An 18,431-nucleotide genomic window follows, 5' to 3' on the forward strand; every position below is an offset into this window, starting at 1 on the left:
CACAGTCATGTCTGTCAGCAACGTTAACTCTGCGTCTGAGGCATCTCCACTCATTGTAATCCACCGCTAGAATAAGGGTAAAAATAAAATGAGTAGGAGCAGAGGGGGAGGGATGACATTTCACCCGGGGGCATTCAGGGAAATTTCATGTGAAAAATTTTGGTGCATAAAGAAGCATTTCCAAGTTAAATGGAAAATGCTCTCGAATGTAGAAAACCTAATTTGCCCAAGCTGTTCTATAATTGAAGCACGACTGCAGCACACACACGTTTGGGTAGAGGTACTTTCAGTTTAATGAACATTGCTTGAACTCCAGATGTTTACTAGGCACTGTGCTAGGCACTGTCACTTCCCATCTAGTCATGAAGGTAAACTCACAGGAGATAATTCCATACATATAGCAGAGTGATGGTCGACAGACATAGGATTTTTTGTATTGAATTATTCTTTATAGATAAAGATTGGTTTCTCAAGCAGAAAAGTTCAGGCACTGAAGATCATTTACCACAGAAAGCAGATAGCTTTGTGGTGGAGAACACAGCAATACCCTGATGCTCCCATGGTGGGACTTTTTCATTTTCCTTCAGGACGTTCTTATTCATCTTTCCAGCTCCTCATCTTTCTTATGAGAAAAAAAATAATAAACCTCTTATTTTAAAACTGACTTCATTTAAGTTGTTTAAGGTAGATTAAAAAAATAGAGACTGGGCATGGTGGCACACCTGTACATCTCGGTAATCCTAGCACTATGGGAGACTGAAGCAGGAGGATTGCAAGTTGGAGCCCTATCTGGGCAATTTAGCAACTTATTGAGACTATGCCTCAAAGTAAATAAAAAAGGGATGGGGATGTAGCTCAGTGGGTTCAATCGAAAGAGAGAGAGAGAGAGAGAGAGAGAGAGAGAGAGAGAGAGAGAGAGATATCTGTGTCATAGGATGGCCAGCTGTGGGGCTACCAGCCTATCCTCTCCCCTCCTGAGAGGGGCTGATCATGTTGGCCCAGCTTCAAGGCCATCATCAGAACAGATCAAGGTGGAAGGGCATTTCAAGTCCAAGCCCTGACATTTACTAGCTCTGTGCCTTTGGGCAACTCATCTGTGTGACATCCACTTCCCCTGCCTGACACATTGTCTACCAGGTAGTTGATACTCAATAAATATTGACATGAACATCTCTAAGTTTAATTTTCTATACCTGAGAAAAGTGAATAAGTACTGCTGTGAGGATAAATCAGATCATGCACATGGCAAGGCTTTGTAACTGGTAGACGGATTACAGGTTGGAAAGAGATTACTGAAGACTTGAGTCCATACCTGGTCATATCAACTCCAAATTGGGTATGAGATCCCTGGTCAAAGTAAAACTGGTTTGATTTTTGTTTGGTTCTGGTTTTAATCAGGTGAAGGGAATAGCCTCAGTGATGTTCATGGTGTTTTTTATGGCAGAATATCAAAGGAAATAGTGTACTCTTGAGAGCCACATGTGAAGAATAGAAAACAAGTCTTCACCCCAGCAATGTTAGTGAGGACTAGTGATCCCATTTTCTGCGGGTCCCAACCTGACTGTATTATTGAATGTTCTGGAGCCCTCCACACTTATTGAACTCTGATGAGCCCTTACTTAGGGGTATTAAAATATCATGATGGTCTCCTCCTAATGGCATGAGAGTGTGTAGCAGAGTTAGCCTGATGAGACCCCACAGGCCAAGTTTTGGACTCCATAGACTTGGTCACAGCAGCGCCTGGGCCACTTTCTTCCTCCACTCATCCTTTCTCATGCTGAGTGAGTGAGGAAGGTATGTGTGACATCCTCGGGGTCAGAATGGAATTAGTGCCACCTGTGGGTCTCCTTTCAGAGACCCTGCAGCATCTGACACTCTTGGGAGATCCTTTATGTGGATGGCACCCCAGAAATCACCCCTCTGTCAGCTGGGTGCAGTGGGTCTATGCGGGAGAGGTTGAGGTGGAGGAGGCCAAGCAGCCCCTCTTGGCAGTTCCCTGGGCAGTGTCGGGGTGGTTGCCACACTATGATGTTGGTGGTGATGAATATTTCTTTTGTGAAGGGGACGTTCTGATTTTGTACTCTTACTGGAGTCTCTGGCTGGAGCGGCCAGCAGTCAGAGTCAAGTTTCTCATCATGCTGGTCAAGCTGATAGATTTCCCAGTCCTGGGCCTGGAGAGGGCAAACCGAGAAGGTGGCCCTTAAATGCAGTGGGTGATGGGGTCACAGTTGGATTCTGGGATGGACAAGGCAAAAGTGAGAGTTGGAGGTGGACAGTCCCAGTGGAGAAGTGCTGCCAAGGTAGCTGGTGGGCAGTGGGAGGGATGGTTGAATCTACCATCTGGCCTTCTCCCCAAATCTACTCCTTTTCCACAGAGGCCAATTCTTTTCCAGGGTTCAAACAAACACAAAGATGCCTGTACTCTGTCCATGGTGCTGACAAAGTATCTTCATCTCTGTTTAATACACTAATTCTTTAACAGAATAATGACTTATTTTTATCAAGCACATTCTACCTTACAGACATCCTGCTAAAATTTGTCTATGCACATTGTTGTGTTTTGTACTTATTGCAATTCTTTTGAGTTAATTACTATTTACAGATAAGGAAATAGGTTCATGATGGGTAAGGGACTTGCACATGGTCACATGTCTCATTTCTACTTGATGCAAGGAAAAAGGCCCATTATTCAATTATTCTTCCTACGGATTCTCCTTGAGACATTTACTATATGCAAGACAGAAATTACTGGAAGCTCACCATCTCCTTTCTTTCAGACACAGCTTCATTTCTTACTAATTTTCTCAGCTAGACAGATAGTTGGAAATATTATTTTGACAAGTTTCCAAAGAAGGACAATTTTTAAGGCTTTTTTGGGAAAGCAAATTTCCCAGAATGTCTATGATTTTCTTAAGGCTAACCCAGGACCCTCTTGCCGTAATTGCAGTCAACATCTTGTAAAAGGTGGAGACATCCAGAGTCGGAGGGAACTCCCTGAAAGCAGTCTCTCTTTCAAGGTAGGCAGAAATTATTGGTGGTGAGATGGAGCCACAGGGTAAGAGAATGTTAGAAATAATTGGGACCTTAGAGGTCCAAGACTCTCTAAGAAGGAAAATGAGCTTGGGAGAAATGAGCCATTTCTCCAAATCACTGAACTATTTCTTTTTTAATTTTTATTAGCACCTGTTTATTAGTACATAATGATTAAATTCATCATGGGGAGTTGGTACATGTAACATAACATACCTTGATTCCTTTTGATCCTCTTCCCCCTGGCATGCCTGCTCCTTCCATCTCTGTTTAGTAGCAGAACTAGAACTAGTCTTGAGCTGCTTATTTCCAAGGAGGCAGAGCTGCAGTAGAAAAGGCTGGAGCTTTGAGGGCAAGAAGGTCAGGAGTCAGGTTCTGCATTTTCTAGCTGTGGGGTACAGTAGGCACTTGGTTAATGTTGCTCCTTTTCCTACTCAGGACCCTGGCTTTTTATCCAGTGTATTAGTTAATGTAACAAATCACACCAAACACAGTAGCAAGAAACAGCAATGCTCATTTATTGTCTCTAACTGTTGGTGTTGGTCAGGAGTTTGGGAGCATCTTGTCTGGTGGTGATGGCTTGTGGGGTCTCTTAGGAGGTTGCTGTCAGACATCAGCTGTGGCTTCACAGAGGCTGCAACAACTCAACTTCAAGATAGCTCACTCATGTGACTGACAGATTGGTGCTGGCTGCTGGCTGAGCCTCTCAGCTCCTGGCATGGGCCTCTTCGACGGGCAGCTTGAATGTGCTCACCATGAGGCATCTAGATCCCCCAGAGTGAGCCACCCAAAAGGCCAAGGTAGGATCTGCAGTGCCATTTGTCATCCATCCCTAAAATCCTGACATTCTTGCCGTATGCTATCGACCACACAGGGTCAATCCTGGGTTACAGGGGGAGGGGACCACACAAGGGTCCAATTACCAGGAAATGAGAATCACTGGGGCCAGCTAACATGGTGTCCCAAGGTGTCCTATGCCTGGCTTCACAGCTGTGTCAGGTGCACTCTAACTTACTGTGTCTTGAGTGTTGGTATTTTTCAAGTCGCTCCTGGATCTGCAAAGGAGACAGGGAGCTGTATCCCCTTTAATGTCTTCTGGGGTTCTGACATCCTGTTGTAATTAGCCAAATAAAAATCCTCACTGCTAAGCTAACTCCAAGGCTCATCTGCTTGCTTCTCTGGAGGTTTTTAAATAGACAGGGATGTGTTAATGACAAGTGCATTATCTGTCTATTATCATTTTGGCAGGTATCGTGGAGATGTGACTTTCTTAAGGAGGAGTTAGTCAGTATTAAAGCACCACTGAGTCTACTCGGATGGCACAGGCACGAGACAGTAGCAGTGGCCTGGGTGAGCTGGGGTTCCAGAATGCCAGAGGTCTGGCACTGTGTCCTTTCAGTGGCTACCGCACCAGACTGGGGAGCAGAGATGGGTTGATCTGAGACATTGCTGGAGCTCCCAGTGCCCTGCCTTAGGCAGGCTCTTTTCTACTGGGATCTTCCCATCCCCTCTTCACTCTGAAAGTACTAAGTCTGCTCCCAAACTCAGCATTCTTCTCAGGAAAGAAGCCTGTGAAGTGTGGTGATTTGATGATGATTCTCAAATCGATGTCAGGCTCATCACCCCAAACAGTCTCTAGAGCCCAGAGGACTCACTGCTCATTTGCATATAGATGTCCCTCCCTCTGTCTGTTGGAAGCCATGTTCCTAGCTTTCTTCCCACCCACCTTCATGGGACCTCCTGTGGAGTCTCCTGTGGTGAACGGCTCCATCATTCCTCCCGATGCCCAAGCCTGAACCCCGAATTGTGTCACACAGTGACTAAGAGGGAAGGAGAAAGTGCCTGGCTTGAGTCTCAGCTCTGTTGCTTACAGGCGGGGTGATCTTTGTTTGATGTCCCTCGCTTCTTCTGAAAAAAATGTAGATAATAGTAGAAATAATGTAAGAGGGTGAGTAGGAGAATTAAATAACATAGTCCATGCCTACCTTACAGTAAGAGGTCAAGAAATGCCCAAGAATCATTCGGCTTTTTGGATCCAATCTTCCAAATATTTCTGAACGTATCCACTGTTTTATTTTGTGTGTGGTAGTAGGAATTGCACTCTTTGTACCCAGCTATGTCTCCAGCTCTCTTTCTATTTTTTATTTTGAGGGAGGGTCTCGTTAAATTGCTGAGGCACCTATGCCAGGGGATCCTCCTGCCTCAGCCTCCCAGAATGCTGGGATTACAGGTGTTTCTTTACAGTCGCTGTCACCTGGTCTGGGTCTCCATCCTCGTTCAGGTAGAATCTGTGCAGCCAGAGACACACTTCAGAAGTATCAGTATGAGTGGTGTCATCCACCAGCTTAGCTCCCGTAGCCTCTTGGGCTTAGGAATTGGAACCAATGCTGCACATGAATATGGAGGTCGGTGGGCTCGACGCCCTCTCCTCTCCAGCCTCATCTCTCCTCATACTCCTCTTTTGAGCTTCTTCCAGTTCCTCTCATGGACCACATTGTCTTTTACTTTCAGGCCTTGCACATAATTTTCCTTTGTTGTAAAAAATTCCCCGTTACACCTCTTGTCATGTTCACCTTGGATCTTATTGTTGAGGGGGAAAGGGAGAGACAGGTACAGGCGAAATCGGATTGAGAGGTTTTATGTCCTCCTGTCACATATCTCCTGGGGCTTCACTGGGCCCAAGGATGGAGGTGACTCTTGACTGCCATGTTTCTTAGCTGACTACCAGTGGATGGAGGATTTCTGAGGTCTGAGCTTAGGTTTCCTGGCAGTGTCCTGTGACCTCTCCCGCTCTGCCCGCTTTGTCTGCCTCTCAGTTCTCTTTGTCTTTTGGTTTCTGTTAAGCCCTGGGAAGCTGGCTCTGCACCTGCAGGGTGAGGCCAGCTTCTCCTCCCCTCCTCCCCTAGCCAAGCCAGCTAATCTCCCATGGCCTTCTCCCTCAGTCTATCAGGCTTAGCTAAAACCACTTGTCATCCCGCAGATGTCAGGCACGACTCCGTATCCTTAGTGTTGAATTAGTATGCAAATAGGTTGCTACAGTTTTTGAAGTCTCTGTGCTATGAATACCCACAGGACCTCCAAGTCTGTCTCAGTGCTACTATTTTACTCTTATTTTAGAAATAGTACTTAAATCAAGTTCTTAGCTTGAGAGTGTTTGGCATTTCCTTTTTAAAAAAATGATCCAGATTTCCTATTTCCACTCAACAAATATTTATTGAGGATTTTTATTTTGTACCAGGAGATGCAAAGTTGACTCTGAGGTAGTCCCTGGCTTCCTATTGTAAAGGGAGTTTTCAGCCAGGAATTAAATGAGGTCTCAAACAAACATTTGTTATTTAGATGAATAAGTAATGAATGTGAGTGTTTAATCTTAAAAAAAAAAACAACCAAGCCTTTTAACATTATAATTGTTTGGACAATGGAATGTGTGTGCTACTCTGTTGTTGGAAACCTACCTTCAAATTCATTCATTCATTCATTCATTCAGATTCTAGTTATTGAGCAAGTGCTGTATCTTGAGTAGGCAAATGGTTACTGGTTTCTGGATGGGAGCCACTAACCCTGCCCAAACTGTGGAAAAATATTATGGGCTCTTCACATCCAAATGAAATGTCAACACAAAAGAGCTATTTGCAATGCAAATGTGAAGTCAGCTTCTGCAATAAATAGGCAGAGGAAAAAATGCTGGGAGCTTCTTGGGAGAAGATGTTTAGCAGTTTTGATGGATTACAAAAGCAGTGAAAATCTGAGAACTTCTAACTTGTTTATCTTCTCTATCTAAGGTGGGCAGCGTCAGCCGGTACCTGGGAAGGACTCCCAACCAGTACTGAAAATTGAAGCCATTCCTGAGCGACATCTCCCAGCTCTTCTTTTACTTTTTGAGACAGGGCCTTGCCAAGTTACTAAATTGTTCAGGCTGGACTTGAACTTGAGATCTTCTTACCTCAGCCTCCCAAGGTGCTGGATTACAGGTGTGCACCACCACATCTGGCTCAGATCAGTAATTTTTAGCCTTTTATGGGACACATTCCCTTTGGAGAATCTGTTCAAAGCAATGACCCCTCTCCCCAGGAAGCTGTTGACCAATATGCTTTGTATTCATGTTTAGGGATAATTCCCTGGGGGACCAGGGTTGAGGTGGGCTCTGCAATGGACTCACAGGTCTGGTTTTACCTGTGGTCCCATAAACTGTTTCTATTGCTCTGGACAGGATGTGTGTGTGTGTGTGTGTGTGTGTGTGAACTACTTTGTGATGGGACTGAGTGCCAAGGGTACATTTAGGCACCTATTGGTTTAGTTTCTGGTGCACTTAGGGGTGCCCCGATAAGGGTCAGCAACTTTGGATCTATGCATTAATCACAAAAGATTTTCTGACATGTTTATTACATTGCAGCTGGATTTTGTTTGTTGGATCAAAGAGATCCAGAAATAAGACTTGGAGATCCCTGTTAATGTGGAGCACAGTGGACACCAATCATCTGCCGTAGAGCATGGCCGACATAATTCACTCAGGGTTGACAATGAGAAGCCCCTTAGTTGGCCTGGGTCAGGGAGAGGCCAACGGCCATGGCTTGCACTCCTTCTCTCTCTGCTGCTGCTGCTCTGCTGCTGCTTACTACATGGGGAGGTGGGGGCAGGACAGCAGCATCTTTCTGTCTGTGTCAGCCCATCTTTCAGAACCTCAGGTCCTGCATCTCCATTTCCTTCCTTTTAATCACAGCCCCTCCGTCCGCAGGAACCTGGCCCAGTTTCCTCAAAGCACTGAGCTAGAAGCTGATTTGAAGGATTCTCCATTCACCCTGCCTCCAGCTTTCCCTCCCCAACTCCTTGGTGGAGAAGACTGTCTTAGAACGATGCGGTTAGATGTCAACCTGCCCAGTCTGGCCCTTGTACCCAGCGACTCCGCCAAACCCTGGCTGGCCCAGTCCTTGTCCTGTACAGACATGAGGCCGTGCCAGGAAGGGTCAGAGGTGCACAGACATGCTGTTTATGAAAAACCCGATTGCTCTGTGCCTGGTTTGTGTCTGAGCACTCTTGGTACCTGTTGTCCTTGAAGTCCTTAGGCATTTTCCAGCATCGTGGCTTTGGTGACATACTGCATCTGGCAGACATTCTGACACCTCGCTCCAAGTGGCAGGACCTCTGGCCAGGCCAGTGAAGCTGCCACGGTCAGGCCTGTGAACTTGCCAGATTATGCCACCCCAGGCATTCACAATTCAGTATTTTAGCTTCCCAGGGTTTGATAAAATCCCAGCTTTTACACTACAAGTGTAGCATGAAACTGGCTCTTTGAAATATATTAGCAGCTACTGTCATACCCAGCTGGCAGGGAGCCAGAGAAGGAAATTAAACTTTGCATTTCCTCAGCCCTCCCACCTCCTGTTAACCGATTGATTCTGTTCTGAGTGTGCCTGCAAGTGCTAAGTAAGTCTTATCACTTTCCAAGACTGAGGCACTTGGAGTTCTGGGTAAATTCAGATGACCACTGAGCCTCTGCCAACTCATTGACTGGTGGTGGGAGCTCTAACATTGTCCCATGGAAAAGGATCCTCACCTCCCCAGTGTCTGACCCCAAAGGGGTGTGGAGCCTGTGCAGAGATGGAGAAAGGATGTGGTTGCCAACATCCCAATTTGACTTTACAGTGATAGAACATGAATTGTAAAGGCAGGAAAGTGACAGATGTCAACAGTTTAAAAAAGCATGTGAATCATAAATTATGGATCTTTTTATTCTATAAAAATAAAACTATTTTTATTGGGAGAAAATAAAAAATGTACTATTTCTTATGGAGATACCTACTACTACCATGTCCAAGGGATTTGTATTTTCTGTTCTCAAACATTTTGTCCAAACTGCCTCTTGACCCAGGGTTGCTAGCACCACAGGACCGTGGAAGACCAGGCTTAGATAAATGCTCACTTAAGAGAAGGGCCTACACTGTACTCTTAAGTGAACTAAATGGGACATACATGTGTAAATACTGAATAGCTTCTCTAATGTGAGAAACTAAAAGTGTAAATAAGGATCAAAATGTATAATTGATAATGTGAAATAGGAAGAAAAGGTCTAAAGGGGTAGGGAAAGTGGGAGGGGTAAGGAAAAGGAAAGAAGGGAAAGGAAAAAATATGAGAAAAGGAAGAAATGGAAACAAAGTCTTTGTAAATAGGGATAGGTAGAGGGGTTGAAGGGAGGGAAGGGGAATGGGGAAAAAATAAGAACGGAGATACATCCTGTAAAGGTACAAGTTCCCCATGATGAATGTAACTGTATTGTATACCTAAAATGTACCAATAGCTCTCTTGTTGCCTTTGATAACCATGTGGGTGCCATGTTGTTTCTCCTCTGCAATGCCTATCTGCCATCCACCCTGCTTTGGAGCCAGCTGGTTATGGACTGAAACCTCTATAAACTAATGTATATCTTATGGGAAATCCCATGAGCTGATTCTCATCTGCTCTGCCCTGCCTTGGAGTCAGCTGACCATGGACTGAAACCTCTATAGACTTTTCATAGAACACAGAGCAAAGAGGACAAGAGTCAGGATGGAGTGTGGAGAGATGAGCAGAGTGCTCAGTGCAGCAGGCAGTGGAGCACCAGGTAGCAGATGAAAGACATCTGAGCAAAAAGGAGGAGGCTTCCAGACTGCTCTACCACTGCCCCAGCAACGAGGAGCAGAGCTGCCCCTAGCACAGAGGAGGTGAGCCTAGCCAGCACACTCCCCCACCCTGTTGATATGAGAAGACACATAAACAGGACTCAAAAACAGACTTCCAGATCACCTAAAGCAACCCTGAAGGGAAACAAGATGTAGCAATCTCTTACTCAACAACCTGGATTCCATGAACTGGCAACAAAAGGGGATCTGGAAAAATTGAAATCAGAAATAATTTCTCACATAACAGCAGAGATTCTGCCCATACTGCAAGACATGATTAATAAATCTAGACAGCACACAGATAAAAAAAGAGAGGAGCTAAGGAACATGATGGAATCCCAACATAGGAAACAAATGGAATCCATAAAACAGATGCAGATTTCCAGGAGATTAAAAACTCCATTGAAAGTTTACACAGCAGAATGAGCCAATGTGAGGACAGAATTTCAGATATAGAAGAAAAGATTGCAATTAGTGACCAGGAAAAGAAAAATTACTTTAAAATAGTAAGGGACCATGAGGAATCAATCCAGCAGCTGCTAGACGATGCAAAGAAGAGTAACATAAGACTGATAGGAGTCAATGAAAAAACAGGAGAGAGTGCAGATGACATAAAAAAACCCGTTCACAGAAGTGATGGCAGAAAACTTCCCACCAAGCAGGAGAACAGAACTTGACATACAGATAAGTGAGGCATATAGGACTCCAACTGGCCTTGATCAAAAAACAAAAACAAAAACAAAAAAACTACACATAGGCATATAATAGTTAAGATTCCAGAAATCTCACAGAAGAACAAAGTTCTACAAGCAGTTAGAGAAAAGAAACAAATCATATACAAAGGAAAGCCCATCAGAATCACAGCAGACTTCTCAACACAAACCCTCAAGGCAAGAAGAGCTTGGAGTGACATATTTCAAGTCCTAAAGGAAAAGAGTCTCCAACCCAGATTGATTTATCCTGCAAAACTATCTTTCAAAATTGATGGAGAAATAAGGTACTTTCATGACAAAGAGCACCTCAGGAACTTCATGAATACCAAACCAGCACTCCAAAAAATTTTAGACAATATCTTAGGAAAAGACAATGAGGATCAAAACCCCAGGAAGCCCAGCAGAATGAATCCATCAGGCACAACTGGAAACTAAAGCAAATGGGAAGAATCCAACAAAAAGAAAAAAATCATGACAATGATAAGTCAATACATATCAGTTATAACCATCAATGTTAATGGTTTCAATTCACCAATCAAAAGAAATAGACTGACAGAATGGGTCAAGATCCAAGATCCAACAATATGCTGCCTATGAGACACACACTTCATTCAAAAAGAAATTCATTGCCTGAAAGTTAAAGGGTGGAAAACAATACTCCATGCAACAGCAACCTGAAAAAAAGCAGGAGTAGCTATCCTCTTTGCAGATCAAGTGGATTTCAAGCCAACACTGATTAAGAGAGACAAAGAAGGACACTACATCCTTATAAAGGGAACAATCCAAGAGGAAGAGATGACAATCATAAACATGTATGCACCAAACACTAGTGTGCCCAACTATATAAAACAAATACTAACAGACATGAAAAGTCATATATGCACTAATACAATTGTAGTGGGGGACCTCAACACCCCACTGTCACAAATAGATAGATCAACTAGACAAAAAGTAAGTAATGAAATACTAGAACTCAATTGAACTCTTGAAGAAATGAACTTAACAGATGTTTGCAGAGTCTTCCACCCCACAAAATCAGAATACACATTCTTTTCAGCTGCACATGGGCTGTTCTCCAAAATAGACCACATACTCACAGAACCTGTTTAAGTAAGTGCAAAGGAATTGAAGTTATTCCCTGTATATTATCAGACCATAATGCGATGAAAGTGGAGATCAATAGCAAAAGAAACTGCAAGAATTTCATTAACGCCTGGAAATTGAACAACACACTTCTGAATAACCAATGGGTCACAGAGGAAATTAAAGAAGAAATCAGACAGTTCCTACAATTAAATGACAATGACAATACAACATATCAAAATCTATAAGACACAATGAAAGCAGTCTTATGAGGGAAATTCATAGCAGTGACTACTCATATTAGGAAAACAGACAAAGAAGTAGAAATAGCAAATAAGCATATGAAAAATGTTCAACATCACTGGTTATTCGAGATATGCAAATGAAAACAATGCTGAGATTCCACCTCACTCCAGAAAGAATGGCTGCTATCATGAAATCAACCAATAACAAATGCTGGTGGGGCTGTGGGGAAAGAGGAACCCTGCTCCACTGATTGAGGGAGTGTAGACTAGTGGAACCACTGTGGAAATCAGTATGGAGATACCTCAAAGAAATATGACTGGAAGTTCCATTTGATCCAGCTATTCCCCTGCTGGGTATCTTCCCCAAAGAATTAAAGAATCATACCACAGTGATATACATGCGCCCATGTTCATAGCAGCACAGCTTGTAATAGCTAAAAGTTGGAAACAGCCCAAGTGCCCATCAACTGGAGACTGGATCAAGAAAATGTGGTTTTTTAATAAAATGGAGTACTACTCAGCCATCAAAAATGAGAAATTAGAGACATTTATTGCTAAATGGATGCACATTGAGGTGATACTCTTAAGTGAAATAAATAGGACACATGTATAAATACCAAGTAGTTTCTCTAGTGTGAGAAACTGAAAGTGTAGATAAAGACTAAAAGGTAGAATAGATAATTTGAAATAGGAAGAAAAGGGGCAAAGAGGAAGGGGAAGTGGGAGGGGTGGGGGAAAGGAAAGAAGGGAATGGAATTACTATGAGAAAATGAAAAAATGGAAACAAAGTCTTTGTAAATAGGGAGGGATGGAGGGGTTGAAGGGAGGGCAGGGAATGTGGAAAGATGAAAACCAAGAGAGATTATGTAAAGGTGCAAATTTCCAAAGATGAATTTCATTATACTGTATACTTAAAATGTATCATAAAATTAATTTTTAAAATACCCCGTTTTGGTGGGGAACTAAAGCTCACCTCTCCTTATAAAAAAATAAAATAAAATATACAAATAAACTTGATGAAAAAAAAGAGAAGTGCCTAAAATTAACATGGGGGACAGCTCACACCCATCCATCCATTTATTAATTAACTCATGCAGCATTTAGTAAGCTCTTCTTGCATTTCCAGAATGCTTTTGTGCTTGGAATTCAAAGGTAAAGAATTTAATCTCTACCCTGAAGAACTTTACTATTAGTTAGGAGACAGGGAAGGAATACAAATTTTTTTAAAATTTTATTTTATTGGTACAAAGACCTCACAGCCCTGCCAGCATTTGTTATTGGTTGATTTCATGATAGCAGCCATTCTTTCTGGAGTGAGGTGGAATCTCAGCATTGTTTTCATTTGCATCTCTCAAATGACCAGTGATGTTGAACACTTTTTCATATGTTTATTTGCTATTTCTACTTCTTTGTCTGAGAAACATCTCTTCATTTCAGATGCCCATTTTTGGATTGGGTCTTCAAATTTGGGAGGTCTGATTTTTTTTAAAGTTTTTTTTTAAAGTTCTTTATAGATTCAAGATAGTAGACCTTTGTCTGAGGAACACCAGGTGAAGATTTTTTCCCACATTGCAGGTTGTGTCTTCATACTGTTGTTGGTTTCTCTTGCTGTGCAGAAGATTTTTAATAAGAAGAGATCACACTTGTTGATTGTTTGTGCTAGTTCATGGGCAACTGAGGTTTTGTTCATAAAATCTTTTCCTACACCGATGTCTTCAAGGGTTCTACCTAACCTCTGTTCCAGGTGATTCAGCATTTCTATTTTAATATTTAGATCCTTAATCCATTTCTATTTTAGTTTAGTGGATGGTGAGAGATACAGGTCTAGTTTTAATCTTTGGCAAGTTGAAACCCAATTTTTCCAGCACCACTTATTAAAGAGGCTATCTTTCCTCCAGTGAGGGTGTTTGGCTCCTTTATTGAAGAAGAGATGGCTGAGTGTGTCTGGCATTGTTTTGGCATCTTCTAATCTGTTCCACTGATCCTCAGGTCTGTTTCTTTGCCAGTACCATGCTGTTTTTATCACAGTAGTTTTGTAGTATAGTTTCAAGTTGGGGGTTGTGATACCCCCTGCCAGATCCCTGTTACCTAGAATTGCTTTTACTATTCTGGGTGTTTTCTTGTTCCAAATGAATTTTTGGATTGTTTTCTCAAGGTCCATGAAGTATGCTGCTGGGATTTCAACTGGTATTGGATTGAATCTATATAGCAGTTTTGGAAGTATGGCCAGTTTCACTATATTAATCCTTCCTACCCAGGAGCAGGGGATGTCTGTCCATTTTCTGATATCATCTTCAATCTCTCTTTTCATAGTGCTATAGCTTTCAGAGAACAGATCTTTGATTTCTTTCATTAGGTTGATTCCTAGGTATTTCAGTTTTTTGGATGCTATTGTGAAAGTAATGGTTTGCACTATTTAGGTCTCAGTGAGTCTATTGTTCATGTAGAGGAAAGCGACTGATTTTTGTGTGTTGAGCTTGTATCCAGCTACTTGACTGAATTTGGTTATTAAGTCTAGAAGACTTTTGGTGGAGCTCTTGGAGTCTTCTTCTTCTTCTTCTTCTTCTTCTTCTTCTTCTTCTTCTTCTTCTTCTTCTTCTTCTTCTTCTTTTTTAATACTAGGGATTGAACTCGCATCCTTGCACTTGCAAGGCAGGCAGCAGAACCACTGAGCTAAATCCCTGGCCCTTGGGGTCTTCTATATAGAGTATCATGTCATCTGCAAATAATGACAATTTGACTTCTTCATTTCCTATCTATATTCCTTTTATTTCTTTCTCTTGTCTAATTGCTGTGGCTAATGTTTCCAAAACTATATTGAACAAGAGTAGTGATAGAGGAATCCTTGTCTTGTTCCTGATTTTAGTGTGAAGGATTTCAGTTTTTGACCATTTAGTATGATATTGGCTGTTGGTTTTTCATAGATGGCTTTTATCAGGTTGAGGTAGAGACCATCTATTCCAATTTTTTGGAGAGTTTTTTCACAAATGCATATTGCATTTTGTCAAATGCTTTTTCTGCACCTATGAAGATAATCAAATGATTTTTGTCCTTGGCTCTATTGATATAGTGGATTACATTGATTGATTTGTGTATGTCAAACCATCCCTGCCTCCCTTGGATGAATCCCACTTGGTCAGGGTGTATGATCTTCTTGATGATCTTCTTCATTCTATTTGCCAGTATCTTATTAAAGATTTTTTGCATCTATGTTCATTAGTGAGATTGGCCTATAGTTCTCTTTTTCAGTTGGGTCTTTCTTTGCTTTGGAAATCAAGGTGATGCTTGCTTCCAGGAATGAATTTGGGAGTATTGCTTCCCTTTCAATTTCATTGAAGAGTTTAAACAGTAGTGGCAGTAGTTCCTCTCTAAATGTCTTGTAGAATTCAGCAGTGAAGCCATCAGGATCTGGGCTTTTCTTAGTTGGTAAGTTTTTAATTATGTTTTCAATTTCATTGGTTGATATTGGGTTGTTTAGAATTTTTAGGTCTTCTTCATTCAACTTTGGTAATTCATACGTATCTAGGAATCTGTCCACTTCTTCTGTGTTTTCCATCTTATTGGTGTGTAGGTTCTGGAAGCAAGTATTGATGATCCTCTGGATTTCTGCTGGGTCTGTTGTAATTTCACCCTTTTCATTTCTAATTGCATGGATTTGGGCCTTTTCTTTCCTTTTTCTGATAAGGTTGGCTAAGGGTTTGTCAATTTTATTTATTCTTTTGAAGAACCAACTCTTGGCTTCATTGATTTTTTGTATCATTCTCTTAGTGTCCATTGAATTGATTTCTGCTCTGATCTTTATAGTTTCCTCCCTTGTATGAGCTTTGGGTTTGTCCTGCTCTTCTTTTTCCAGAAGCTTCAGGTTCAGGATCAGGTTGTTTAATTGGGCTCGCTCTGTTTTCCTAATATGTGTGTTCACTGCTATGAATTTCCCTCGTAAGACTGCTTTCATTGTGTCTTATAGATTTTGATATGTTGTATTGTCATTGTCATTTAATTGTAGGAACTGTCTGATTTCTTCTTTAATTTCCTCTGTGACCCATTGGTTATTCAGAAGTGTGTTGTTCAATTTCCAGGCGTTAATGAAATTCTTGCAGTTTCTTTTGCTATTGATCTCCACTTTCATCGCATTATGGTCTGATAATATACAGGGAATAACTTCAATTCCTTTGCACTTACTTAAACAGGTTCTGTGAGTATGTGGTCTATTTTGGAGAACAGCCCATGTGCAGCTGAAAAGAATGTGTATTCTGATTTTGTGGGGTGGAAGACTCTGCAAACATCTGTTAAGTTCATTTCTTCAAGAGTTCAATTGAGTTCTAGTATTTCATTACTTACTTTTTGTCTAGTTGATCTATCTATTTGTGACAGTGGGGTGTTGAGGTCCCCCACTACAATTGTATTAGTGCATATATGACTTTTCATGTCTGTTAGTATTTGTTTTATATAGTTGGGCACACTAGTGTTTGGTGCATACATGTTTATGATTGTCATCTCTTCCTCTTGGATTGTTCCCTTTATAAGGATGTAGTGTCCTTCTTTGTCTCTCTTAATCAGTGTTGGCTTGAAATCCACTTGATCTGCAAAGAGGATAGCTACTCCTGCTTTTTTTCAGGTTGCTGTTGCATGGAGTATTGTTTTCCACCCTTTAACTTTCAGGCAATGAATTTCTTTTTGAATGAAGTGTGTGTCTCATAGGCAGCATATTGTTGGATCTTGGATCTTGACCCATTCTGTCAGTCTATTTCTTTTGATTGGTGAATTGAAACCATTAACATTGATGGTTATAACTGATATGTATTGACTTATCATTGTCATGATTTTTTTCTTTTTGTTGGATTCTTCCCATTTGCTTTAGTTTCCAGTTGTGCCTGATGGATTCATTCTGCTGGGCTTCCTGGGGTTTTGATCCTCATTGTCTTTTCCTAAGATATTGTCTAAAATTTTTTGGAGTGCTGGTTTGGTATTCATGAAGTTCCTGAGGTGCTCTTTGTCATGAAAGTACTTTATTTCTCCATCAATTTTGAAAGATAGTTTTGCAGGATAAATCAATCTGGGTTGGAGGCTGTTTTCCTTTAGGGCTTGAAATATGTCACTCCAAGCTCTTCTTGCCTTGAGGGTTTGTGTTGAGAAGTCTGCTGTGATTCTGATGGGCTTTCCTTTGTATGTGATGTGTTTCTTTTCCCTAAATGCTTGTAGAACTTTGTTCTTCTGTGGGATTTCTGGAATCTTAACTATTATATGTCTATGTGTATATATTTGTTTTGATCAAGGCCAGTTGGAGTCCTATATGCCTCACTTATCCATATGTCAAGTTCTTTTCCCCTGCTTGGGTTATTTTCTGCCATTACTTCTGTGAACATTTTTTTTATGTCATCTGTACTCTCTCCTGTTTCTTTGTTGACTCCAATCAGTCTTATGTTATTCTTCTTCTTTGCATCGTCTAGCAGCTGCTGGATTGATTTCTCATGGTCCTTTGCCATTTTGAAGTAATTTTCCTTTTCCTGGTCACTAATTGGAATCTTATCTTCTATATCTGAAATTCTGTCCTCATATTGGCTCATTCTGCTGTGTAGACTTTCAGTGGAGTTTTTAATCTCCTGGAAATCTGTTTGCATCTGTTTTATGGATTCCATTTGTTTCCTATGTTGGCATTCCATCATGTTCCTCAGCTCTGCTATTTTTTTTATCTGTGTGCTGTCTAGATTTATTAATCATGTCTTGCAGTATGGGGACAATCTCTGCTGTTACGTGAGAAATTATTTTTCGTTTCATTTTTTCCAGATCCTCTTTTGTTGCCAGTTCAGAGAGTCCAGGTGGTTGAGTATCAGAGTGTTCCATCTCCTTTCCTTTTGGGGTTGCTGTAGGTGATCTGAAAGTCTGGTTTTGAGACTTGTTTATCTGTCTTCTCATTGCAGCGGGGTGGGGGGTGTCCTGTTGGTTCCCACAAGGCTTACCTCCTCTGTGCTGGGAGTGATGGAATGGAACCCCCAAAGCTCCATCCTCTTGGCTGGGAGTGCTGTAATGGCTGCCTGGAAGCCCTACCTCTGGGCTGTGAGTGGTGGAATGCAATGGAATACAACTTTTGTAAAGAGAAGACTTGGGTACAAGTCCCAGCTCTGCCTCCCAGCAGCACTAAAACCTTGGGCAAGTTCCTGGCCAGTCTGATCCTCCATCTCTTCATAAATAAAGTGGAGGACAATGAGCACACTCACCAAAGGATGGTGAGGATGAAGTGCAATAAGGCCGTGGGAGGTTTTGTAAGGAAGCAGTAAACACTGGCTCAAATGGCTCTCCACCCAAGTGGGTGGAGAGCTGGGCAGGCTGATGAAGGCCTCCTGGTTTGCACATCTCTCAGTGACAGCTGCCTGCCCTACAGTGGAACCTAGTATCCTACACTCTTGAGGCCGTAGGAGGGAATCTGGGACACTTCACCTGTTTCTCTGCCTGCTGGACCTCCCTTCTGGGGCAATGAGTCCTTTTATCTGCTAAGCTCACATAGCTCACTCCCTGCCAAGATACCTGGAGCCTTGGGAGGGTCTTTCATACTCAGAGGTTTTATGAAATCTGCTGCTTTATTATTTATAACTTTTGTCTGGAAAAATTCAATTAGTGACACAAGTAGAGAAAACACAGGTTGAGTGTCCTTTATCAAAAAAGTATGGGAGCAGAAGTATTTTGGATTCTGAATTTTTCTTTTGAAG

General features: G+C 41.8%; 1 protein-coding gene across 1 annotated transcript in view; it reads left to right on the forward strand.

Moving 5' to 3' along the window:
- Uck2 (uridine-cytidine kinase 2) overlaps positions 1 to 15,817 on the forward strand; it is a 167,152-nt gene extending 151,335 nt beyond the window's left edge. The window contains exon 8 of the transcript XR_015449470.1: positions 6,813 to 15,817. The gene's annotated coding sequence lies outside the window, so the exon portion shown is untranslated. The remainder of the gene's footprint in view (positions 1 to 6,812) is intronic.
- The last annotated feature ends 2,614 nt before the right edge of the window (positions 15,818 to 18,431 follow it).

This window comes from Heterocephalus glaber, unplaced genomic scaffold (assembly GCF_053883595.1).
Source record: "Heterocephalus glaber isolate CG9 unplaced genomic scaffold, H.glaber_assembly_v1.0 deba00000738, whole genome shotgun sequence".
Taxonomy (NCBI): domain Eukaryota; kingdom Metazoa; phylum Chordata; class Mammalia; order Rodentia; family Bathyergidae; genus Heterocephalus; species Heterocephalus glaber.